This window comes from Prionailurus viverrinus, chromosome C2, assembly GCF_022837055.1.
Source record: "Prionailurus viverrinus isolate Anna chromosome C2, UM_Priviv_1.0, whole genome shotgun sequence".
Classification (NCBI taxonomy): Eukaryota; Metazoa; Chordata; class Mammalia; order Carnivora; family Felidae; genus Prionailurus; species Prionailurus viverrinus.
Window position 1 is genome coordinate 25601406 of NC_062569.1, and position 27059 is coordinate 25628464.

At 44.7% G+C, this 27059-nt stretch overlaps 1 long non-coding RNA gene across 2 annotated transcripts in view; it reads right to left on the reverse strand.

The window, feature by feature from the left end:
• Positions 1–14653: 14653 nt before the first annotated feature.
• LOC125175582 (uncharacterized) overlaps positions 14654–27059 on the reverse strand; it is a 39728-nt gene continuing 27322 nt past the window's right edge. For both annotated transcript variants that reach the window (XR_007155884.1, XR_007155883.1), the window contains 3 exons: positions 23427–23500; positions 21007–21118; positions 14654–16325 (listed from right to left, as the gene is read on the reverse strand). This is a non-coding gene — a long non-coding RNA (uncharacterized LOC125175582). The remainder of the gene's footprint in view (positions 16326–21006; positions 21119–23426; positions 23501–27059) is intronic.

A 27059-nucleotide genomic window follows, 5' to 3' on the forward strand; every position in this document is an offset into this window, starting at 1 on the left:
CTTTAATAACATAGTTGTACTATGTTATATTCTATGCATGTCAATTTTTCTTCAGCAGGGGGTCCAAAGGCTTCACTAGATTGCCAAAAGGATCCATGGATCAGATAAAATTAAGACCCCCTGCTCTAGAGTGTGCAAGGCTATTGGTGCAAACAGCTTCCCACCACCCTTTTAAGTAAATAGTTCCTTCTCTTTTGCCCCTCCTCCCAGCCTAGCTCCCTTCCCCCAATTTTTGGGGATCTTCAGTTGTTCTGGTCTCTTCTCAGAGACTGGTGGGAGGCCTGTGGTTGTATCTTCAGAACTGGATAGAGTTGGCCAGGCAGCTCCCCCAAGGGAAGGGGAAGCAAGGAAATGTGGTCATGGCTGATTCCTGGGCCTCACCTCGAATCACTGAACACGCCAGAACTGTGTGGATGCTCTTCCAGATGCCCTGAGGGCACCAAAGCAGGCTTTCGGTCTGGGCTTCCTTCTTCCCTCCCAGCAAGCCCAGGGATTTCCCCTGATCAGACAAGCTTCTGCAGTGAAGGGCATGGGGTTGCTTTCCTCCCCAGCAAATATTCACACCTTCCTTTTGCACTGCTCCAGGAGATGCTATTAATAGTTAAGTGCTATTAATTGGGGCCTGATTTGCATCCCTTATGGATTATTAGCTGTTTGTAGCTAATGGGGATCAAAGCTTGCACATACAACTCCACCCCATTCACCCCCACAGGGGCCTGGGTTACCCCAGTCTGCTCCTCGGAGCCTAGTGAGAACAAGGAATAACAGGTTTGACATGGTAGGGCCAGGATGCCCCCTGGAAGTGGAATTGACACACACCCCTGGCTCCTGCGTGACACAAAGGAAGCCCTTTCACCGTGCTTGCTTGGGAGGATGGCTGCACGACTTCTGGGCTGTGCTGTATGGTTTAGTCCACCGTAGGAGATTTTTCCTGGCACCCCTGCCCCCAAGCCCTGTCATCACAAGCTGGCTGGCATTAGAATTTGAAGAGATTTTTTTTTGTCTTGTTTTTTTTTGTTTTTTTTTTTTTTTTTAAATCACAGTCTTTAAGTGCTCTTTGTGTTCATAATTAGTCATAAGCCCTGGGATGGCTCAATTCACTTCCCTGTGCGGGCACCCGCCCCCCCTTGCTTGCCCAAGTGCTGTTAATTAGCCCTGCAAAGATCGGCAAGCCTGATTGGCAGCAGCTTTTGCAAAAAGGTTCCCAGCCCTCTCAGCAACAAAGAAAAAACGTCTTAGCATCTCGGTATCATAGCTGTCATCCGATTCTTTGCTTTCTCATTCTGCTACTGCTGAGGATTTCATGGATGCATTTATTTATTTTGAAATGTTAGCACCAACGTTTTGGTAGAAATTTGTAAGTTTCGCGTTTGAAAAATAACCTTGTGTTTGAGATTTGTCACATTTGCAAGAAGGGATGGAATGGGGGCAGGGCATTCCTTTTTAGAGTAAGAACAGGGCTAGCAGTTTAGAAAGCTGCCTGGCAGTGTCACTAAATCTAAGCATGGACACACCCGTGAACTGGCAGTCCCACTCCTGGGTAGTTCCCCCAGAAATGCACTGAGCGCTTCCTCAAAAAGTGCTGAAATGTGCCCACTTGCACTATCATAATAGCCTCAAACTAGAAACTGCGCAAATGCCCATCAACAATATAATGGCTTTTAAAACTGGGTGAATTCACACAATGGAACACCATACAGCAGTGAGAATACAGACTGCAGCTACAAACAACAATATGGATGAATTTCAGAAACGCAAAATTGAGATAGACACAAAAGAGAGTATCCTGTGTCATTCTGCTTACAGCGAGAACAAAAATTGGTGAAAATTAATCTATGCTATTCGTCCAAAAAGTGGTTAATTTGGGGCAAGGGGGGCGGGCAGTAGGAACTAGAAGGGTTTCCTGGATGCTGGTCATGTTCTATCCCTGACCTGTAGGTTGGTTATAAGAGAGCGGTTAGTGGTTAGTGTATGAAAATGTATTGAATTGTAAATGTGTGTGTGTACTTTTCTGCACATATATTGCACTTCAGTAAATAGTTTTTTTTTTTTTCTTTTTTTAAATGGTGCCAGGTTGAAGTTACCTTCTTAGGAGGAAGCTTTAAGGTTACCTGCTCGTTTAGTAATTTGGAGTAGACACAGTTGATTTTGCCTCCCTAGCCAGCTGAACTTTGCCTGGGATGTGGTATCCTAGAGGCCTGGGGCTGCTTTAAGGACCGAGGTCCCTTGATCATGGACTGTGGTTCTGAGAGCCTAGGAAGTCATCCTAATCATGGCTCAAAGAAAACCAGGTAGATGACCTGAAGAACTTAAGTACAGGGGGGAAAGTCAGGGATGAGAAAAGGAATACAGGGCATACAAAGTTGTCTAGGTTCATCCCCTAGGCACCCTAGGCATGGTGGCCAGGGCCTGGGGGCATCTTTCAACCCTATGAAAAATTTGGAGGGCTTAAAAACATGTGTAATGACTCCAAAAGGCAAACCAGAAAATTATATGATCAAAATCAATACATAATTGTCTACAAAACATAACACTTATGTAAAGTAATTCAGTATTTCTCAAACACTAATGAGCATACAAAACCTCTGGGGATCTTGCTTGAACTCAGATTCAGATTCAGTAGGTCTGGGATGGGGCCTGAGACTCTGCATTTCTAACAAGCTCCTAGGTGATACCACTGCTTCTAGTCCATGGACCACACTGAATAGCAAATAAATAGTTAACTGCAGCTCAACCAACTCTTACACAGTTGTAAATACAATAGATACTAAAAATATAAAACAAAAACTCAAAATAATTTTTATTATGATAAAATATACATAATGTAAAAGTTTTTTACGGTTTATTATTTTTGAGAGAGAGAGCATGAGCGAGCAGGGGAGGGAAAGAGGCAAAGGACAGAGGATCTGTGGTGGGCTCTGTGCTCATGGCAGAGAGCCCGATGCAGGGCTTGAACTCGCCAACCATGAGATCATGAGATCGAGTCAGATGCTCAGCTGACTGAGCCACCCAGGTGCCCCCACAATAATAATTATTTTAAGAATCATGGTAAACTGTCATTGTGGTGGCCCAGATGAACATATCTCCCCATATTTATGCCCTTGTGTAATTCCCTCCCACAGAAACTGTGGGCTTGGCCTGCCAGTCCTTTGAGAAAAAAAAGAAAGAAAGAAAGAAGAAAGAAAGAAAGAAAGAAAGAAAGAAAGAAAGAAAGAAAGAAAAAGAAATGTAGAGAAAGCAATGCTAAGCCAGTTTCAAGACTAGACTTTAATTTGTCTGGCAGCTTCTGTTTCCTCCCTCTTGGAATGCTTACTCTTGGAACAGTCCTTCTTGGAACTCAGCCACCATGCTATGAGGCAGTCCAAGTAGCCACGTGGAGAGGCCCACATGGAGAAGAACCAAGGCCCCCAGATGACAGCCCCAACTGAACTCCCAGTCAAGCTCCATCTGACTCCAGATGCCCAGGCATTCCAGACATTTCAGTCTCAGCTGAGCTCCTGGTCCAGCCTTCAGACAGTTCCAGCTAACTCCATTTGGAGGAAAACCACCACTGAAAGACGACATGTTGTTGTTTTAAGCCACTAAGTTTTGAGGTGATTTGTTACACAGCATTAGCTAACTGCAACAAAACCCTCTCAAATGTTTTAGAGCAAGAACAAAATGCATTTTATCTAATTACATGTTATCGAATGTAGGATACTTGATATAGAGTGAAACAGGTCCAGAATCTTCAAAGACCTTACATATCCCAGGTCCTAACAAAAGGACCAGCAAATCCTGCTGCAGCTGGTAGGAGAAAGGCTTCTGAGTGACTCCAGTCCCTAGAACCAGTAGCTGCAGCAGGATTTTTGTGGCTGTTGTGGCCGCTGTTGTTTTGTTTGGGTGAAAGGCCTGGCTGGCCCAGATCAGCCTGCCAGTTAGCTGCTATTATCCTTATGGTAAAGAAGGCAGCTGGGGATTTTTCCACATATGTGCCTTGGCATATGGCTTCTGGGGGATTTGAACTCTTAATTAGAAGCTTCCTTTTGCCCAGAAATTATTGTGCAGCTGAGTGATAAGAATGAAATCAGCCAAGTCTGATCTCAGATTCCCAGAAGCACAGCAAATAAGCAGACCGAACAGGAAACCTTGAAAGCAGTGGCTGAGATGTGCTGCTCACCTCACCCTGTCCTTGAGTCCCTGAGGCCTCTCTCACTGCCACACACTACAAGGAAACCAGCTTCTGCTTTGCTCTGTTCTACCAATCTGGGGCCCGGTGGCCCACACCTGCAGGAACCTCCCTGACCTTAAGCAAAGAGAATGGTGGGCAGTGGTTCACTCATTATTCAATAATATATATTAAGAATGTCCTGTGTGCCAGGCAGGCACTATGCCGGGCATATGTTAGTAAATAGAATAGACATAGCCCTTCCTGTCAAGGAGGCCACAGCTCAGTGGAGGAGACAGAGGGTAAATAGGTAAGCACACAAAAACCATAGCAATGCCGCATCATCCATTCCTGCCTTGGAGGCTGTTTGCATGATTTCCTCCTCTGAAGTTGCTCTTTATTCTCATATTTTTGTTGTTAGATGTCAGCTTAAACATAACCTCCTGGCAACGGCCTTCCCTGCCACCCAGTCTGATCCATCCTTCTGATTTTATTCTCTGAATAGCACTTACTATTACCAGATATTTTGAGTGTTTATTGGTTTATCATCTCTTTCTCATCCAACGAAAGTAAGCTCCAAGAGAACAGGATCTCTTGTTCGCTGCTCTGTCTGGAGCCCCTAACACGGTGCCCAGCATGTAGTAGGTGCTCAGTAAATGTGAAGGAATCAATGAATGAACCACGACATAAAGTTGGCATCTCACCTTTACATCACCAAAAGTTTTATTTTTTATCATATGCAAGTTAGCTGCTGATTTTACTTACTTTTTCCCACATAAGAAGAAAGAAAGAAAGAAAGAAAGAAAGAAAGAAAGAAAGAAATTGTGATAATTTTTTAAAGGACAAGAGGTACTAACAGCCCATTTTGTCTTCCATTCCTCATGAAAAACCTGGGGCATCAGAGAAGACTGAAGAATTCTAGCCAGAAACAATGCAAGTGGACATTTTAGTCAGGGGAGGGGGGAGGTTCTTAACCTGGGTAAGCGCGTTACATCCAATGGGCCTTTAGAAATCTTGAATTGTGCCCAGGCCCTCATTACGATTGTCACAATGTCCAGGTGGGCATGACTGACTTGAGAAGCTCCCGCCAACACTGGGACTCATTGTCAAGTATTTTAAGATCATTGTCCATCCACCCCTCCATTGAGCACCTGCCAGCCCGATGCGGAACAGGCGCTGTGCTAGACATGAGTGTATAAAGATGAACACAATACAGTCTCTGACCTCAAGGTGCTCAGACATCATGGAGGAGACTGAGACCAAAACCAACAGGTATCGTAGGCTGTGATTCATGCAGTGAAGGAGCTGGGCGGAGGAACACCCTGGTGGGACACCTAACACAACCTGGGAGGCTCACGGTCAGGGGTTGCCCGGAGGAGGCATTTCCCAAGTTGAATGTCAACAAACTAGAAACAGAATGGGCAGGGTGGACAGAAGGGACAGAGGGTATGGACACAGAGGGGAAAAACAGCTTGAGAAGTCAGAGAACAATGAGGAATTGCTAAAGGGTGCTGGAGCAGAGGAGGGCAAGGAGGAAGAGGTGGAAGATGAGGTTGGCCAGACAGCAGGAAACGGTTGGCACAACGTTGGACTCCGGTTCTGATGATGAGATGTTACCTTGTTCCTTCTCTCCTCCCTGCCTTAGCATCCCACCTGGGACCTAGTAACCTGCCGGGTAAGAACAGGATCCAGATTTACGAAGAGCAGTGTGAGCATTTTTGTCATTGTTGTTCATTTCTTTAGGAAGACCTTTTTACCTGCATTAGAGAGCCTGAAGGTAAGCATTTTTCCCTTGTACTTCTTTTTGCTCCTAGTAACAGCTAGCTTTTAAAAAGTCAGCATATGTCCATTAATTTTGAAAAACTGCAGCAAAGAATCCAGGAAATTTCCACTGTTTGGACAACTGGCAAAGAGAATAGCTTTCTCTCAGCAGCAGGCCACGGTTTCACCCATACTGCAGTCAGAGAGGACAGACAGCAAACTGGAGAGAGAGATTAGCATCGAATGGAACTTATTTTTTCCCAGTTTCTTAGAAAACCTTAGAGACCCGAATTTTGTTTTCCTCTTCCACAATGAAAACGTGAATATTTCTTGTAGTTCCTTCTGCTTTGTTCATCAAAAACCTTGGCCACTAAAATAGGCGCCGTGGGGCTGTGCAACCTAAAAGGGCAATTTTGGAAGAAGCCCTACAGAGTAGATTTCCGGCTCCCCCTCCCAGGCTATTCACCGAGGGGCAAATGAAATTCCTTTTAACCTGGACTACTCAGCAATAAATGTTTTGCCCACATTTAGACCGATAGCCAGAGATCCCTTGTCATCTTAAAATCCGCTGTGCTGGGTTTACACACACTCACATCATGAGACTTGGAGGGGAGGGGGCCGAGTGCTATTGGTCCCTCGAGAGAGAGAGGGGCGGAAGGACCTCAGATGAGTGTGTGGCATCACCTGCCTGCGGGGCTGCCTGGGGCTGGTAGCACAGTGGCTTTGGGCCTGGGGGACTGGGGACAAGAGGCAGGGAACAGCAGGAGAGGGCAGTATTAATACCAGGATCACGGCCACTGGAAAGGGCATGAAGTCCCGTTAGCCCCACAGCAACACGACCCTCAGAGATGATGACAAGTTCTGGGACAAAAGGGGAATGTGAGAGATTGACCAGATTTAGCAAATAAAAATGGAGGATGCTCAGTTAAATTAGAATTTCAGATTAAAAGGAAATGAAAAATAAAATGTTAATGTATAAGACCGTCCCATGTAATACTTGGGATAGACTTACACTAAAAATTATTTATTTGGTTTTTCTCTAATCTGAAATTCTAATTTACCAAGCTGTCCTCTATTTTATATGGCAATCCTACCTTGTAGATCTGCAGCCCACCAGATCCTCCCCCGTAGTATTTTCTTTCCCCTTTCCTCCTCTTCTGGCCCTCCTTCTTCCCCATCAATACACGAAAGGATCTGACAATAGGTCCCAAGTAACTGAAGCTCATTCAATACCAGTGTATTCTCTTGCCTCAATTTGCATGGTTTCTCTTTTGAGGTTGTCAAACGTTTAAAGACTTTGTTGCCAGCTGAAGTTACCTAAGCAACATGCCGCTGGTGAGGGGAGAGCTGGAAGCGAACTGCCTTAATTCAGGTAGAAATGTTGGAGGGTTTGAGCTGTTCTCGCCAGGCTCTCTGCAACGTCAGCACTTCTCCCCTGAGAAATTCAGTTCACAGCCTGTGGATCCAGTTGTTGCTAACGAAGCTTGTTGCTGCTCAGGAGTTTACGTTTGGGGAGCAGGGAGAAAGGGAACATTCTGGGAAGAAAGAGGCTGAGACCAACATCCAGCTCTTGTATGGTAAGATCTAGGATGTCTGTTATTTAGTTTATGTGAGTGTCAGAGTTTGCATGTGAGGTGATAATTAAGTGGTAGGTGGTACCGGGGAAAATTATCAACACAGAGGCTGATGAAAGACACCAACGACCTAAACACATCAGCAAAGTTAAATGGATTTGGCTGTGTAGAAGTAATACTAATTGCAGTCATTTTGGTGTGCCGTCTACCATGGATGCCTAACTGGTGCCATAATGCTTATGGGTATCATTATACATGCCTTCCGCTAACTTTGTTGTAAAGTATAATTTGATTAGAACTGGAGACTCAACATGTATTCAACCGCACCTGTACAGTTAGTTACTCACACTGAACGGATACCCGCTACTCTTGAGACTTTAGTGCAAACGGGGCCTGGGTCATGGTGAGAAAAGCAACTGCGCGGGCAGCCTCTGAAGTGGCTCCGACAATTCCCTATGTCCCAGGACTCGGGCCTTCGCGTCCTCCCTTCCCCTCCGGCGTGGCCTGGACCTGACTCACTCCCAACACACAGAATACAACGAAAGGGATGAATGTCACTTCTGAGATCAGAAAAACGCCTGTGACTTCTGTCCTCCTCGCCTTCTCTCATGCTCTCTGGCTCTCTGGCTTGCTTGCTCTAGGAAAAGCCAGCTGTCACGTTGTCAGCTGCCCTCTGGAGAGGCACACATGGCAAGGAACTGAGGCAGGCCTCTGGCCAACAGCCAGCAAGAACCTGAGACTTGCCAACAGCCACGCGCGCGTGGGCTCAGCTTCCCCGAGCTGAGCTTTGAGATGCAGGCAGCCCTGATGGACACCTGCAACGAGGTTGAGGTTGCAACCTCATGAGGAGCTCCAAACTGCAGGCAAACTGCCCCACAGAAACTGCGAGATAATAATAATTATTATTATTAACTTAGCAATAATAAATGTTGGTTGTTTTACCCTGCTAAAAATTGGGGGTTATTTATTAGGTAGCCACAGGTAACTACTACAGTCACTTATTCAAGACAGGACTTACAGGGTTTCTTGCGTGGCTCAGTCGGAAAAGTATGCAACTCTTGATCTTGGGGTCATGAGTTCAAGCCTCACGCTGGGCCTAGAACTTTAGGGGGAAAAAAAAGACTGTACTTACGTGGTAGGGAGGTATGTCATTGAGAGAGGTGGCTGAAGGTGTAACTATTGTATGATGCAGACACAGCAACAAATGAGGCATCCACACCATGTGGGGTGTGTGTGTGTGTGTGTGTGTGTGTGTGTGTGTGTAGTGGGTAGGGACGGGGCAGAAAGAAAGACATGGAAACTGGTGGTTTACTGCATCAGCATTGCCAAGTTCTTGTAGCTCTAGCAGTGCTCCCCCCTGTCACTGAACAATCTTGAAGTCTTGGTGTTATAACTCAGACCTGCTGTTTCCTGTTTGCAAACTGAATCTCCAGTCACTGGCTGGGCCCCAAATTGCTATCTTTCTTCTCTCTTTGATTTGTGTTCTTGGGTCAGTCTGTGCTGACCAGGTCACAGGCCACTTCTTTCTGCGACTCCTTGGATATTAATTAACTCTTCGGGGAGGTGGGCTAGTTAGTCAAAGCTCTTGTCTCTTGACTTCAAACCTACCATTCTGGACTCCGCTTGGCGCCGTGGGCCTGGAGCCCCGCAAACCGATTTCCTGCTTTGTCAGCAGCTCCTTGCCAGGTTCTGCCAATAGGGGGCGTTAGAGGGCGCTTGCCAGGCTGAAGGACTTGTACTCTCAATGCTGCTTCCCCTCTACTTCCTGTTCCTGTAAGCATCGCCCGAGCTGTAGCAGGTCCTGTGGCAGCAGCCCAATGTCTTCAAAACTGTACATCCAACGTCACAGGGCCCTGTGAGACGCTAGCAGGCGCTGCGTCGCACTCACTTCTCGGAGGGTGGGGTCCCAGCCCCCAGGACGTCCTCTGAGTTCCTAAGTTTTAATAATGTCAATCTCTTCCTCGAGTACCCCAGCCTGAGGAGCGGTGGCTGCTTCCCACAGTTGCCACTTCCACGATACGTTAGGGTTCTTGCTTTTCCAGTTACCTTATTCACAACCTTGTCTATGAATCCTCTTATAGAAACAAACCGATGCAATTTCTGTGTCCCAATTATACTCTGGCTGTTACAGGGGTTCCCCCGCCCCTACTCCTGGCCTCTGACCAGGCTCGGCTCCAGCTTCCCATCTTACCGCTTCAAAGAAAGCTGCCCACCCTGCAGGGGCAAAACCCCACCAGGGACTCTTCTGGAAGTTGTGTGCCCTAGGCTCCTGCTGGCCTCACACTCGTTCCAGCCTGGCCTTTCGGAGAGAGCCAGGAAGTGGGGACCACAGACACCAGCCGACCTCAGAGCCAGACACAGTGACAGTCGCAGAGGAGGAGAGACGTTAGTATAAAGAAGCCAGAGTCCACCCAGCTCAGGGATCGCTTGTGCCATACAGATGATCCCTGACTTAGAATGGATCGACTTGGATTTTTCGACTTCACGGTGGTGCAAAACCACCATAGAAACAGCACTTCGAATTTTGAATTTTGGTCTTCTCTGGGCTAGTGCTATGGAGTCTGATCCTCTCTCATGAGTCTGGGCTCAGGCAGTCATGTGATCACAAGGGTAAACAATCGCTCTACTTCAACCATTCTGTTTTTCACTCTCTGTACAGTGTTCAATAAATTACATGGGTTACTCAACACTTTAATATCAAATGGGCTTTGTGTTAGATGATTTTGCCCGCCTATAGGCTAATTAAGCATTCGGAGCATGTTCAAATTAGGCTAGGCTAAGCTATGAGGTTAGGTATATGAGATGCATTTTCTTTTTTTTTTTTTAAGTTTTATTTACTTTGAGAGAGGAGGGTGGTGCACTCACACGCACACAAGTAGGGGAGGGGCAGAGAGAAGGAGAGACCGAATCCCAAGCAGGCTCCCACTGTCAGTGCAGTGCCGGATGTGGGGCTCCAACTCATCAACTGTTAGATCATGACCTGAGCCGAGATCAAGAGTCAGAGGCTTAACTGACTGAGCCAACCAGGCACCCCTACATTTTCAATTTACAGTATTTTCAACTTATGATGGGTTATGAGGACACAATCCCCTCACAAGCTGAGGGAGATCTGTATGTCCAAACACAGCTGGAGCCACAGGTGACAGCTGAGAACAGGTGGCTGGGAGGAGCAGCACTGGGCCACCAGGTCTGGGTACCGTGTGGGGTTATGGTCCACCTGCTGCTGGCTGGTTTCGCCTGCTTATGCTACACCTCCACGATTGGCTCTGTCGTTTCTTTCAAAGGGTCCAATGTCACAAGTCTCCAACTGACAAATGGCCGCGAGGCCAAGGAAAGGACTGTATTTTTAAATATTTGTGTTTAAGTTAGGGGGCCCTTTGAATTGCTTAAAAGAGGAGGCCAGAGTATAAACTTAAATTTGTATGCGAAACCCAGTATAACAGGCAGAGTCTAACCAGAAAAACTGAATTCAGTTTGTATCTAAGCAGATCAGGGTGTAATGCAGTGAATTGGTTACACAGGCAGTGGAAAAATCTAAGTATCCAAACAGCCACCCAGAGATTAGCACCACAGGAAGCCAGTAGGCTTCAAGGCAGGAAGGACGGAGGGAAAGAAGTGGTATTGGAGGCTGGGTTCTCCAAAAGCAGACTTAAGCATAGTTTGGGGTGTAAGACACTTACTAAGGGTCAACCCCTGGGAAGGGGGAGAAGCAGCAGCAGGATGTCAGGGGAAGAAGGTGCGGTGGGGTGCAGCCTGAACTAAACCTCAGCCAAGTCTGGAGGGTTGCTCACCAGAGCATCCCGCATCAAGCCAACACGGTGAGGCATTTAATACCGCACTTCCTCGGTCACCAGATGTGGGTGGTTTGGAAAGGCACGACCTCCAGCAAGGCTGACCCTGCGGTAGCTGACAGCTGGAGGCTGGCTGCGTGCCCTGCCATTGGGCAGCAAGTCCTTCCTTGAAGGAGATTTGAGCATTTTGTGTTTGCCACCGTACTTCCACTGGAGCCCAGGGGCTCAGGTTCCCTGGTGGAGGCAGGAAACACACTGGGCCTGAACAGGAGAGGTAGAGCCGGGAGACAAGGCTGCCAATGGAGAACCTGCCCAGGGCAGAAAGGGAGAAAAGAAACACCTGCCCTCCCCCTTCCTCTTCCTTATAATGTCTGATCCATAGCTCCTACTGGCCTGGCCAGAAACAGCTAACAGGGAGCTTGAGAGGCTCCAAAGGACGCTTGAGAAATGCAGCCTGCAGGTGTCAACACCCTTGAGCAGAGCTGGGGAAGGGAAAGGACCCTGCAAGCAAACAGGCCCAGGAAATCAACTTTTCTTCTTTTTTTGGTTTATTTTTATTTTTTATAGAAAGTGGGGGGGGGGGGGTTGGGGCAGAGAGGAGAGAGAATCTTTTTTTTTTAAATTTTTTAAATGTTTATTTTTGACAGAGAGAGAGAGAGAGAGAGAGAGAGAGAGAGAGCATGAGTAGGGGAGAGGCAGAGAGAGAAGGAGACACAGAATCCAAAGCAGGCTCCAGGCTCTGAGCTGTCCGCACAGCGCCCAACGCAGGGCTTGAACTCACAGACCGCGAGATCATGACCTGAGCCAAAGTCGGACACTCGGCCGACTGAGCCACCCAGGCGCCCCAACTTTTCTTCTTTCCAAAGCCCACCTGTCTCACCTGTGATGAGCACTGTGCTGCCCCACCCAGCACGGCCTGCAGAAACCAAGGACTCACCCCCTCAGCTGCTGGGAGTGCTGCTGGGAGACAGCCCTTCGGTTGTGACCCTCTTTGGGGACAGTGATGGCTAAAAGCACCACTGTGCCCAAGGTTGTACCCCTTCCTGTGGCGGCTGATACCTAATGACTGAGGCGAGGCAAAAAGGTCCAGCCCAATTAGGAACCACTCTGAAGGGCCGTCTGGCTTCAGAACCCCCAAGAGTTGATGGACACCGTCTCTGAGAAAAGCATCGTAGCTCAGCTTTTCCCTCTGTCCAGTCTTGCTTTCTTTCCCCCCAGGCTCCTTCCTTTCTCCCTCATAAACCTCCCATATACTAATCATCTCAGAGGCTCCTTCCTGGGAACCCAAGCTGGGACATTCATGTTAGGTTCCATAATTGAGTTAACTTTGTTTTGATCCTTTCGGCCTTCGGGGTATCCTCCTGCCATACCAGGGAGTGAGGAATCCCCTACCTGGCCTCCATTCGGTGACTCATACATCCACTGCTAGAATGTTCTTCCCAGACAATCAGCAGCCTCAGTCCTTCACCTCATTTAGGTCTCTGCTCAAATGTCATCCACCCGTGAATCATAGCCTTCTCTAGCGCCAGACTCTTCCTTACCTTTCTTTACAGCACTTATTGTCAGCTGACCAATTATTTACAATTATTTCTTTATCACGTCTCCACTCAAGAACAGGGAGTTTGGATTTGTTCATAGCTGTTTGCCACACAGTGTGAGCTCAGTTAAATTGACTAATGAATTCATGCGTTCGTTTAGTGAGTGCCAAGCCCTGTGTCAGACACTGATGATGCGTTTGGAAATTTCTGGTCTAGTGGGGAAATTAGACAAGTAGAAAAATCATGGTAACACAACGTGGCAAGTGCAGTAACCGAGGCATAGTTGTCAACCGATGAGATCAACTTAGGCAGCCAGGGCAGAGCTCCAGAGAGCAGGTGATAAGGGATTAGCTCCCCAAGGAAGGGCAGGGAAGACAGGTCCTGGAATGGGTGAGCTGTAGAGTGGTCCAGGCACACAGGTGGGTGACAGCAGAGGTCTCTAGGACATCAGGGTCAAAAGGGCAATGAGACAAGGAAGGCCAGGCATGCCCTAAGATCCAGCCAGCACTGTCTTTTCTGGAGTTCCTCATACGTTCGCTTGAATATGCTAAAATTCACATACAAGGGTGATCACTGCCACACTGGTTACAATGGCAGAAAAAAAGGAGCAACATAAATGTTGATCAAGAGGGTAACAGCTAAATCAGTAAAGGAACCTATGCACTTTGGAGTACGACAGCTATTATATCAGTATTTATGCACCAACTTGCAAAGACTATATGTACACGTTATAATAGTAAGTGGAAAGGGAGATCATGGAAGTATATTAACATATTCATACCATTTTGTTCAAATACACACACATGGATGCATATGTGTGTTTACATAAACAGAGACTCCTCTGGAAGGAAACTTAGTTGACAGTAGAATAGTGGGACAGGAACAGACAAGGGGAGGCTTTTGTCTTGGGGGTATTATTTGAGTTTGTTAAAATTGTTATGGATTAACTTTCACATTAAATAAAAGGAAAGGAAGAGAGAGAAGCAAGTCCTACGAGCTTAAGGCCACCAGGCAGAAGAGACAAACTGAAGATCCACAAATACAAAGAGGATAACTGATCAAAGCAGGTCAGAGGTGGAATGCCTGGGTGGCTCAGTCGGTGAACATCCGGCTTCGGCTCAGGTCATGATCTCACATTTCGTGAGTTCGAGCCCTGCGTTAGGCTCTTTGCTGACCGCTCGGAGCCTGGAGTCTGCTTCGGATTCTGTGTCTCCCTCTCTCTCTCTCTCTCTCTGCCCCTCCCCTGCTCGTGCTCTGTCCCTCTCTCTCTCTCTCTCTCTCAAAAATAAATAAACATTAAAAGCAGGTCAGAGGGGTTAAAGCAAATTAGAGATAGGAGTCAGGAAAATGAGCTAATTCAAGAGCAGGGCAGGGCAGCGGGGAGGGACTGGGACCTAGGTGACCTAATTCCAGGAGCAGCACTGTTGACTCTCTGGCCTCCAGGCCACTTCTGGCCTCACGTGTGAGGCTGTCAGAGCCTCCCTCAGTTACACTGCGCTTTGAAGGAGCAGGAGTAGCAGAGTTCAGATGATGAGCCCCAGCCTTCGAGCTTTCTCTACCTCAGTACTCCCTTCCTATATCCCTGAGGACAGAGAAGGTGGAGCGCTTCTGCCTTCTCTTACCAGCTCCTTTCACCAAAGCAGGTCTTTTCTTCTTTGCTCCTTGGGAGACTTCTCAAAGCCTTTAGCAAGTTTTATTTTTTTTAATTTTTTTTATTTTTTGCATTATGAAGCTCTAACAGGGGATGCTGTATGCAGCATTTCCAAAAACAATCTGGCCACAGAGCACTCCTCCATTAGGTAATATATTTTAATTGTAATTAAGTTTTAATTACACAAGTACTGTGTGGGTGTTTTCTCCTTGTAAAGAACATCCAGTCTACCCTGCTGGAGGGAAAGGCCACATGGAAAAAGAGGCCCTGGAGGATGAGACACCACATGGTGAGAGAAATCAAGTAGAAAAGGTCCACGGCATAGCAGCCTTGAGGGTGGCCATCTTGACCATCCAGCCCAGTCCCGCTGAATGCAGTTGCACGAGAGGGCCAGATGGTTCTGTGTGGAAGAACCCTGTGGGAAGTCTTGACCCAGAGAATCATGAGAAATAATTGATTTTTGTTTTAAGCCACTAAGCTTCAGTATGGTTCCTTATGCAGCAATAGATAACAGATACATTCTCTCATCCCATCCCCAATGTCAATCTCCCCCTTCCCCAAGGAAACATTATCTTGAAATTTGTCTTTATCATTACTTGGCTTTAAAAAAAAAATAGTTCTATCAAGTATTGTTTTGCAATATAATATATGATTTGTAGCTGTTTTTGAGCATTATAAATATAGATTCACGCTACATGTATTTTGGGGAGAATAGAATTGTGGAGTACTCACCCAATGAAATACTGTCACACTAGTGAAAATGAATATTGCCACACACAATACCACGGGTGGATGAAAAGCTTAGAGTCATAGTGTTGTATTGCAAACAGCAAGTTGCAAAAGACTATAATACAGATCATTCATCTTTTCATATCATTATTGGCCATTTCTTCTTCTTTGATTTTCTGGTTCATTTCTTTTATCCATTTTTCTTTTGGGTTGTTTGTCTTTTTCTTATTGATTTGTTGGAATTCTTTATTCATTTTTAGAAGTGTCCCACTGAAGGTAGAGTACTAGGAATTACTTGAATCTGGAGAAACATTTCCAAGAATAGAGTTTAAAATTACCAAATCATACCAACCAACAAAAAGCACCCTGGAAGGTATTGAAAAAAATTGGACAAAATTAATAACAAATTACCAGGCTCTTCAACTTCTGGGCTAAAAATTCCAAGGATCAAAGACCCAAAAGAGTTTTGGGCTCTATTGCCAGATAAGAGGCTATTTATATATATCCACACTGCACAGAGGTTCTATTTCATATTTTCTTCGCTACCAATAGGAAATGCATCATTTAACTTGAGATATGGCCCCCCTTTTAAACATTTCTTAGGATAGACCAATGAATTACTGTTCTCCCTAGCAGCGAATTTATATTGCACTAAGAAAAAATAGACTTCTTTAACCCCTGAAGAGTCACATTTCTTTCATTTAGGTCACTTGATAGGGCCATTATAGACTCCGATAAGACATGTGGGACTCTGTTTAATATCAGACAATTTTCTTGTGCCTCTTCATTTATTAAAAGAATGTATCCATTAGCAGTCATTAGTACATTCTGTCAAGATGGAGGCTAAATTATCCTCGATGGCTTAAGAGAAAATGCTTTTTGAAGAAAAATAATGGCATTAATTGCTCAGTGGAATAGATACGGCTTTCTTTGTCATAACCTCTCCCTCCTCCCCCCAGTGCAATTGGACACTGCTTACCTCTGTGAAAGATCCAGGCCATTTTCTCCTTACCCTATGAGTCAGCTCCTTGCTCCAGCCTGTGGCCTCTCCAGTGGCAGGCCACTATCCACAGGGAATACACAGAGCTCCTCGGCCCATCACAGTGAGGAAACTTGACTGATTCCTCTTGCTCCCTAATTCATCCAAGGGTGGAAGAGGAAGGAGACGCCTCACTTAGCAAACAATCTCATTTGAAGGGACTCAGTTTTAGCAACAGGAAGCAAACCACATTAGAGAAATAATTGCCCTCCTATAGCTCCAAACTGAAACCCATCTCCTTTTTGACCTTTCATTTGGAACATATGCTCTCTGGAATGTGTGGTTGGAGGAAGGAGATTGTAGGAGTGTATGTTTGTGTGTGGTATGTTTTCATAATTAAAAACAAATTTCCTATGTACCTTTTTTATTAAAAATCTTAAGGTTTGATTAGTGAAAAGCTCCCATCTCCTAATATGGGTATATCTCCAGGTTCTGTCTTTCTCTTACTCCCTCCCTCTCAGATTATGTCAGTTCTCACAGGCATTAGTAATTACATCTGTTTTAGTTAAGATATGTTCAGGGGAAAGTAATAAAATACCAACTAACAACAACATAAGTAACAAAGACATTTAATAAACTTGTGTGTAACAAGAAGTCTGGAGGTAGGCAATTCCAGACTTGGTTCAGCAGATCAACAAGGACACCAGTGACTGACCAAAGGTTCTTACTCTCTTTCCGCTTTGTCACCATCACTGTGACATATGTGTCAGCCATATCTCTCAACACGTCAAGCCACATCTCTCCAACAATCCCATTCTCTCCTGACAGGGTCGCAAGCAGGAAGGAAAGAAATGAAAGCCAAATGGCCTTCTCCTCATGGAGGTCTGTTTTATCAGGAAGAAAATCCTTCCAGAAGTCCCTTGGCCATTGGCCAGAATTGGATCACATGTTCACCCCTTGACCAACCAAAGGGAAATAAGTTATCATGTTTGGACCTTGGCCAGTCATGATTTATCCTCCCTGTCTGAGCCATTGCAACCCAAACACAGGTGGGATTCTACTCAGAAGAAAAGAGGAATTGAGGAGGCAACAGCTCCCAGATCTTACTTCCAGCCCTGACCAGCTCTAGTTACATCTTTCCAACTGCCTAATGGGCAGCACTACCTCTTGTCCTACTATCATCCCAAACTCAGTCGTTTGGGGAACAGATTCCTTTTTCTTATCTCCTAATACTGCCTCTCTTTTCTGCATTTCCTGACATTTCCAGTGGTAATTTCATCCACCCATTATGGAGGCTTTGAAACTTAGGATCACTTTTTTTTTTTTAAATTTTTTTTTCAACGTTTATTTATTTTTGGGACAGAGAGAGACAGAGCATGAACGGGGGAGGGGCAGAGAGAGAGGGAGACACAGAATCGGAAGCAGGCTCCAGGCTCTGAGCCATCAGCCCAGAGCCCGACGCGGGGCTCGAACTCACGGACCGCGAGATCGTGACCTGGCTGAAGTCGGACGCTTAACCAACTGCGCCACCCAGGCGCCCCAAAACTTAGGATCACTTTTGATGCACCTCTCTGTCTGGACTTCCTTACCCAGTTGGTCCCCAAGCGAAGTCAATTCTCTGTCTTCCTAACATCTTCTACTCTGGTTCATGGTTCCCACTCTTTTTGCCACTCCCGCGTCATGCTGTTCCAGTGGCACATGGGCCCCTTCATGTCATCTGAAATAGGCCCCAGCCTCAGAGTCACGCACCCTGCAATCACATTCACCTTCTTAAAGCCTGCAGTCCTCATTCCTCCCACATCTAGAAACATACACCCATGGGAGAAAACTTTTTAGTTTGGGTTTTAAGATTTTCTACATTACATTTGAAAACACTTCCCCATTATTCTCTGCTCCAGTCATACTGGTCAGTTCACTGTTCCCTGAAATATGCTTCATGCACCCATTTGTCCACACCATTCCCTTTAAAAAGGAACTTCAGGGTTAAGTAACTAGACAAGTGTAACTCTGAAATGGCCATATTACCGGTGCTTTACAATGTGCCAAAATAATAGTTGCAAGGTAAATAATGACATAATATCCATTGTCAAATATTGGGGAAAGTTTTAAAAATATTTCATCCTAGCGTTGAACCTCAGAGAGTTCAGAGCCCTTTTAAAAGATAAAGGTAGTAGCACTCTAGACCAGGACTGTAATAGATTCTTCAAAAGAGTAGCAATAGGGTAGGGGCACCTGGGTGGGCAGGGGGGGGGGGGTGTTCAGTCGATTAAGCATGACTCTTGGTGTCAGTTCAGGTCATGATCTCACAGTTAGTGGGATTGAGCCCCAAGTCGGGGCACTGTTAGTGCAAACCCTGCTTGGGATTCTCTCTCTCTCTCCACCTCCCACCCCTCAAGATAAATAAACTTAAAAAAAAAAAAGAGTAGCAGTAAATCTATACAGTATGATGTCATCTCTTGGTGGAAGGACCATTTATTCGTTCATTCATTGGTAATCAGGAGATTGCAATTTCATTGCCTGACAACTGCCAGGCAGAATTCTTGGCAGGAGAAATCTCTATATTTAGGAAAATATCTTGACAAATTGCTTGGGGGTAGAAAGTGAGGTTCAGACAGAATCTGACTACACTATTTTTATCAGGGTGCCATGCTCGTGTCTAGGTAAGTGAAGGACTTATCTTCTTAAGCATTTTTTCAGAAAGAAAAAACAAATCACTCGAAGAAAAACGGCAAGGTTATCAAGGAAGAACCTTGGGTCGAAAACCAGGATATACTCCGAACTGTTTTCTGTTCAAATATTTTATGAACAAAAAAGTAGGAGGCTTTGGGCTTGGCTGTTAAGATCAGGTGAAGGTAGGGTCTGGTATCAAGTTGCCCATAGGGCTTCTCTGAAGGAATTTGTCAAAGTACAGCTTTTTGTTAATATCTAGGGTTTATAAGCCTAGCAGGAACTCTGGCTCTGTCCCTTCAAAGCTTTGTCGAAACTCTATGAACTCATTTCTTCATTTGGAAGATAGAAGTGGGGGTGGGGGTAGGGGGGACACTATACTCCACCCAGGCCTGCTTTGTATTGTGTTTCCTATATGCATCCACACATTTATGTTAAGCTGACTTCTCATTTTTTGATTCACATTTCTTTGGTAAAATTGTCTATATCAGTAGTGATGCCTTTGGCTAAAAGTAACAGAAACTCCATTTCAACTGGTTCATACCTTAAAGGGGATTTACTGACTCATGCAACTAAAAGAGTAAAGATGTACAATAGCCATCAAGTGTGGTTCCATCAGCCTCCAAACTGCCTCTCTATCATCTGCTTGGTCCCTCCCTCTTTTGTGGGTTCGCAGCATAGTCAGGCTGACGGCAAGGTGACAGTAGCATCTCCTGGCTTTGCAGTCTGGCCATAACAATGTCCAAAGAAGAGGGACCACTCCACTCAGTAACACGGCTGTTAAGAGTGAGACCTCTTAAACACTCTTTACCCTAGACAATAGATGTCACATGTGCACTGTAAAAAACTTGAAAAATAGAGACAAACAGATTGAAAATCGTAACTCAGTCACTCAGAAAACCACTCCTTTAGCATTTTTCTTCTAACGGGTTTTTGCAATTGTTAAGATTCTAGAGTGTTAGCAATTTTGAATCCTTTTTATTTAATATTATGTCATAATAATTTTCCACATCATTATAAATCTCTTGAAAATAGTACTTTTAATGATGACACAGTGTTCAATTAATTTCATGTTCTAAAATGGAAAAAAAAAAGTGAGACCTCTTACTCTGAAACTCCTGCCAAACCTTCCATTGCATCATCTCATTGGCGAGAATTTGGTCAGATGCCCACCCCTGAACCAATCCCTTTGGCCTGAGGAATGTCACACACTAACTGTCTAAGGTCTGGATTCCTAGACTTTTTCTGCGGCAAGGAGGGAAGATTATTCAGACCAATCAAGCCCACACTGCAACTGGAGGTGGAGTCAACTTCCCTAAACCTCAGGGCTGCATGGACCCAAACAAAACTCCCTGAACAAATCAGGGGGCCGCCAGAAACAGGCGAAAGGAAATGGATGCTGGGTAAGCATCTTCAAAGTTCCTTCTGTACAAAATTATAGAATACCTATCTCATCTCATACCACTAAACAGGATACAGGCATGTCTGATAACCAGAGGCTGTAATGTTCACAGAGTTCAAGTCTGCCAGATCTTTATCTAACAAGGAAATGGGAAGCATGTAAACAGTGACCGCTCTGTGGGTAACCATCCACCAGCATACGTGAAGCCAATTGTTTCCACTCCATATGGGATACTAATCAGCTTAATTATGTGGGGGAAAAAAAAACAACTCAAGAACCAAAACTGCTCCAACGTTTCACCAGAGTTGGGGGGAAAAAAAAGGTGAAAAATATGCTTTCTTCAAACAGAACAGGAAAATGTTTGAAAGGAACGATCAAAAGTGAAATATTCTTTAATCGCTGGGTTTTTTTTCACCAGAGGAACATAAAAGATGTTGGAAAATATACTCTGTTCAGATAGAAAAATAGAGTGTTGGAAAAGGTCAATCAGAGACTGAGCAGTTTTTAACTGTCAGTCATTAATATCCATTTTTATTCTGCTACCAAATTTACACTCAGCATTTATATAATATTTGCAAATTACTATGTTTATCGGTTTTGTGGGTGTGGCGAGAAGTCTGTCAATCCAACCCTGCTTTTGGTCTCAAATTGACTTAGAAGAACAGTCGATCCATTCTTCCAACAAAACATCTATTGAGGGCCTCTGACGTACCAGGCTGCCCCGTGCCTGCTGCATAGTCACGTGGTCAGCCAGCTGCCTTCCTTACCTTTCACAGAAAGAGGGTGCCTTGGAGGCCATCATCCAAGGCCCTTCTTTTGAGCACCCTGATCCTTCCTCTGATGCCAGCTCAGATGGGTCACTGACTTATTAAGCTCCCACTACCAAGAAAGAACAGTACAAAATGCGTGATGTGAAGATAAAGAGAAATCATTAACATACCTCATATTCCTGGGACCTTCGCAACCTTTCTGGAGATATAGCACCACCAGGAAAGAAAGAAGAGCCCATCTTCTTTCAAAGAGTTGGTGAACTGACACCGGAAGGGTAGGTAGTGCAGGAGTAAACTATGTCCAAGTTAATATAATATGTGTGCAGGGTGGGAAGGGAGACTGGCATGAATGGAGAACAGTGGGAATGAACCACTAAAGGCTAAACTGTGGAAGGCTTGGAAGTCAGAGATAGATTTAGACCCCATGGGCTAAGGAAAAGGGAAATGGTTTACATCTCAAAAGCAAGGCTGTGATCCAGTGCTTCCTCCCCCCACCCCACCCCCCCCCCCCAAAATCCTGCCTGTTGAAGCAGCCAATGTGGTACAGTAGAAAGAGTAAAGCCTTTGGTGTCCAGCTAACCTAGGATTGAATCCCGGGTCAACCACTTGCCAGCCACGTGACCTTAGGAAAACTACTTATCCTCCCTGAGCCTCGGTTTTCTCATGTAAATAAAGACATGAAGCCCATGTTCTAAAGTTGTGCTGTCTAGTGAGGTAGACATAAGCCCTGTGTAGCTATTGCACTTGAAATGCAGCTGGTCCAAATTCAGACGTACTCTTAGTATGAAATGTACACCAGATTTGGAAAATTGAGTATGAAAAAGTAAAAAGAAAAATATCTCGTAATTCTTTATATTGATTATATGCTGAAATGATAATGTTGGATATATTGGGTTAAATAAAATACATTATGGAAATTCATTTTATCTGTTTCTTTTTGCTTCTTGTAATGTAGCTATTGGAAACTTTAAAATTACATAGCTATAATGTTAGGCAAGGCAAGAAACAGTTCTTTTTTTTCTGGTAGAAACTGGAAGTAGAATTTTGTTCCTTAATGTCTTTAAAATCAGTGAGCACAGTAATTTGTAAACGTGCCCACAATTTCTATCAATGCCAGTTGGCCGTGTCCTCCTACTCAGACTCTGAGCTGAACTTGCTACTTGCTTTGCTGATGGGACTTGAGCAAACAGGGTGCGAGCAGAGGCTGTCAAAGTGCTTGTGCATCAGGGCTAACTCTCTTGTGTTCTTGGGAAACTCACAGCTAAATGAATAAACCCAAGCTAGCCTGCTGAATGACAAAAGATACATGGTCAAGTTTCCCCAGTGCCCCAGCTGTCATGGAGCCAACCTCCAGACATATAAGTAAGGCCATGCTAGGTCATCCAGCCCCAACTGAGCTGATCTAGCTGACCCATAGAATCATGAGAAATCATAAATGTTTATTGTTTTAACATAAGTTTTGGGGCATCTTGTGCAGCAAAACTTAGCTGGTAGAGTGTGGATGGGTCCATGACAGCCATGATATTCATAGAATCTTCACCAGAGTCTGGGGAAGAATGGAGACTAAAAAATTCCAGTTAATCTGGTCTCTGTTTGAGGGGAGAACTTCCAACTGCGTTCATACACACACATACACTCACACACACACACACACACACACACACACACACACACACAGAGAGAACTGACAGAAGAATTAGAAATGTGGGTGCAAACAGATTGAAGATCTCACACGGGATTTTCCAACCTTTTGGGGCATAAAGATTTCTTTTTCTGAGGGAAAAACACTTGGACACCTGTATTCTGGTAGTTGTTTATTAATATCTATCTATTGGCAGAGAACATATATAATGCCCAGAGAGCCCCTGCTGGTGTTTACATGCATTTATGAAATTGAGATGAAAGAAGTCTTTCTAGATGGATCAGTTAAAATATGGTGCCACCTGGGGATGACTCAGCCCCAAAGTAGGACAAATGGCTCATGGAAAGGAATTGGGGTTCGTTTTCAACCCTTGTATGAGCCCCCTCATACAAGGCACTTTGGGCCAGGGGACAACCCATTTAACCATAGGGAAGCCCTGATGACCCAAAGACTCTATGGATTCAGTAAAGCCTTGAAATGAAACTGTGTTTGGCTCATAGGAACAGAATCTGGATGAATTTGAAAAATAGTCATTATTTTACAGAAAAGACAAAAAAAAAGCTTTGAGGTTTGAAATGGATTCAGACTCCTTGCCATAAACTTATACTTCCCCAAGGCTCTATAGTCCAGAGCTGGGTTCAGACAACTCAAGATCATGTCTAATGGTCATAGTGGGGCAAGAGTGAGGGTGACATTGTCCATCTCTGGCCCGAACTCAGTTCACAGCTGCAGATCAAGTGTGAGTATTGGCAAAGGAAATACAGTGACAACTTACCACTTCGCCCCACATTGAAATCACGGGATATGATGCTAAATTAATCCTTTTACGTTTTGTTCACACGTATTTTTCTGTGAAAAAAAGATGCCTACAAGTGAATAATCTTAACATAAAATTCTGAGTTATTAATAGCACTTAGTTTGAGCCATGAGTTAATTTAGCCACTCAAGTGTCCCAGCGTAACTGAAATGTGCCGTCTTAAAAACTGCTCCGGTGCATCAAGTTCCCCCAAAAGGGCACAGATTCCAAAGATGGGCATTGGAACATTATTCTATCGCTCCTCACATCCAACCAAACACTAAATTAAATACAGAAATATGCCTTCGTATCCGTTGACTGTTCTCTTGAGACTGTGTGATCCTCTGTAACGATCTCTTGTGTTTGCATGAGGCATTCGCTTTTTTAGAGCCCATTCATGAAACCACAAATCATAAACCACAGAACTATTTTAGACAGTTAAAATAAGTTTTTCTTTTCACAGTGAACTTATGGGATGACAGGGGCAAGCACTGCACTTTTGCCTGCTTCAGAGATGGGGGCAAATTGCAGGACAGAGACGGTATTCTCAAAAGTACTAACAGAACTAGTCAGTGCCCAGCTCTCCCCACTAACATGTAGCTGCTTTATAAGGGGCAATAGGACATCCCAAGGACCATACTTTTCAACTCATTAGTTAACCCAAGCCAGTGGCGTGCTGGCAAATGTATAACAACTGAATCTCCAAGTGACAAAGCCGTGATTTGCACAACTTGCCAATTTCCATGGTATAAAGACGCCTATTGCAGCTGATACCCAGCTACCGCGTGATATCACCGAGTGCAGCTGGGGAGAGGTGCTCAGCAATACTCCATTATTTAATATTTCTGTACAGGGGCGCCTGGGTGCCGCAGTCGGTTAAGCGTCCGACTTCAGCCAGGTCACGATCTCGCGGTCCGTGGGTTCGAGCCCCGCGTCAGGCTCTGGGCTGATGGCTCAGAGCCTGGAGCCTGTTTCCGATTCTGTGTCTCCCTCTCTCTCTGCCCCCCCCCCCCCCGTTCATGCTCTGTCTCTCTCTGTCCCAAAAATAAATAAACGTTGAAAAAAAAATTTCTGTACAATAGACCTAAGCAACCTCAAGAATGTGATAGTAGTAAAATGTAGTCAAATAATTAGTACATGATGAATTTGGAATATTTTTTACCTCCATTTTTAAATAGAATTTATTTAATTGTAAGTTCTTATAAGTTAATTTTTAATGATGGCCGTATCACCCAATTCCTGAAAATTTAACAATTGTCTCTCACTTGTCAGGAGGAGCTAACTTCACATGCTCCCTGCCCCCCCCTCCCCAAGCCTTCCTTTCAAGTTATTTCAGTTTTAAAATAAAATACATATTACCCCTAGGGGGCACAGCCAGGGATACACTTAACTCAGTCCTTCCCAACTAACACACATATTTTGACACTTTTTAGGTTGCACAAGCAAACGCATAGCAATTTGTAGATGGCCTGGGCTAAAAGTCAAAGACAAGTGCTAGAAGCAGAGGTCTGAGGACCGTTGATAGCATTAAGGAATATGCACTGAGGAATGTTCATACAACCTTCCTGAAGACCAGAACAAAGAAAATCTGCCCTCCTGTTGCAGAAGAAGAGAGTACCTTTGGTCTGAATTATTCCGCTTTGGCTACTGACTGAACTAAACCAGATTATTACACAAGTTTTCATTTTCTTCTAGCTTGGCCTAAGGTTTATGTTTGGGACATAAAATATTAGCACTGGGAAAGATAGTAGTCAAGCCTGCCTCATCAGTTTACAGATGAGAAACCCAGCAGATGAGGGAATAGAGTAAGGCAAATAAGGTACTGGGGGTGCAAAATTTAAAGAGGCATGTATTCTCAGGATCAAGTGCAGTAAGGATCCAGTGTCTCCTTAAATTTTGCACTCGAGGCACCTCACTCACTTCGCCTTCTCTTGGTCCTGAAACAAATGCCCAAAGAGGTCCAGTTTACTCTGCTAGCTGGAACTAATACAGGTCCTTTAACCTCTGCTCTGGAATCTTCCCCCTCCAGTAGGCTACCCCCAGCTCTGGCCAACCTTCGGAGGGAAGACCTTCAAAACCACGCAGGAAGTTTTGTGCCCAGCTAGAGTAGCAGTTCTGGCTCTCAATCGAGGTGGCATAATAGAATATCCCCAGGGAGCCTTAACTGTTTCTGATTCCCAGGTGCCACTCAGATTTTAATTTCAGCCTTGTTCTGAGATGGGCCCTGCATCATATTTGTTTATTTGTTTTTTTTTTAATTTTTTTTAACGTTTATTCATTTTTGAGAGAGAGGGAGAGACAGACAGACAGACAGAGCATTAGTGGGGGAGGAGCAGAGAGAGAGGGAGACACAGAATCCAAAGCAGGCTCCAGGTTCCAAGCTGTCAGCACAGAGCCCGACGCAGGGCTTGAACTCACAAACCATGAGATCATGACCTGAGCTGAAGTCAGATGATTAACCAACTGAGCCACCCAGGTGCCCCTGTTTATTTGTTTTTAAAGCTCCTCTGTGATTATTATATGCAGCCAAGGTTGAGAACCATTGCATAATAAAAACAATAATAATAATAACTGTCCAAATAAAAATCCAGATTAGTTAAGAAAGGGCAGGTTTTGTTTAAGCCGTGGTGTGGAACATCATTGTTTGTGTCCTTTCCCATTGTTATTGTTAATTCAGTACATTATCTGCATCCATAAAGAACTACCTTGTTTAAGAAAAAATGAAAATCAAACAAGCAGGTAGCACCTTGGCCTGCATTAAGACTGCACTGATTCCATCCCACAGTGCAAGACCTCACCTACCACAAGGCAATCATAGTATTCCAACGGGTGGACTTTTGCACTCTCAGTGGGAAAAATGCAAAGCAATATATATACAAGGGTGGGGCACTTGTGTGGCTCAGTTGGTTAAGTGTCTGACTTCCACGCAGGTCATGATCTCACTACTCGTGAGTTCAAGCCCCACATCGCGCTCTGTGCTAACAGCTTGGAGCCTGGAGCCTGCTTCAGATTCTGTGTCTCCTTCTCTCTCTGCCCCTTCCTGCTCATGCTCTGTCTCTCTCTGTCTCTCAAAAATAAATAAATGTAAAAAAAAATTTTAATAAATGAACATTTAAAAAATTAAAAAATATATATAAACAAGGGAAATATTTATTATTCTTTTTTTTAATTTTTTTTAACGTTTATTTATTTTTGAGACAGAGAGAGATAGAGCATGAACGGGGGAGGGGCAGAGAGAGAGGGAGACACAGAATCGGAAGCAGGCTTCAGGCTCTGAGCCATCAGCCCAGAGCCCGACGCGGGGCTCAAACTCACGGACCGTGAGATCGTGACCTGAGCTGAAGTCGGATGCTTAACCGACTGAGCCACCCAGGCGCCCCTGAGATATTTATTATTCTTAAGAAGGAAAGCCACAAACTATTTCTGAGTACTGGTAAAATTATTTTCAATAGAACCATTTGACCAAACAATGACTTTGCTAATTTACAAATCACTCCTCTTTGTGATTGAGACACAGAGGATCCTCCAAAAGGTAGAGTGATTTTACCATTTTCATCAGTGTTTGTCAGAGATTTGAGAGCAAGAATTCTGCATTTATTCAAAAATATTCTA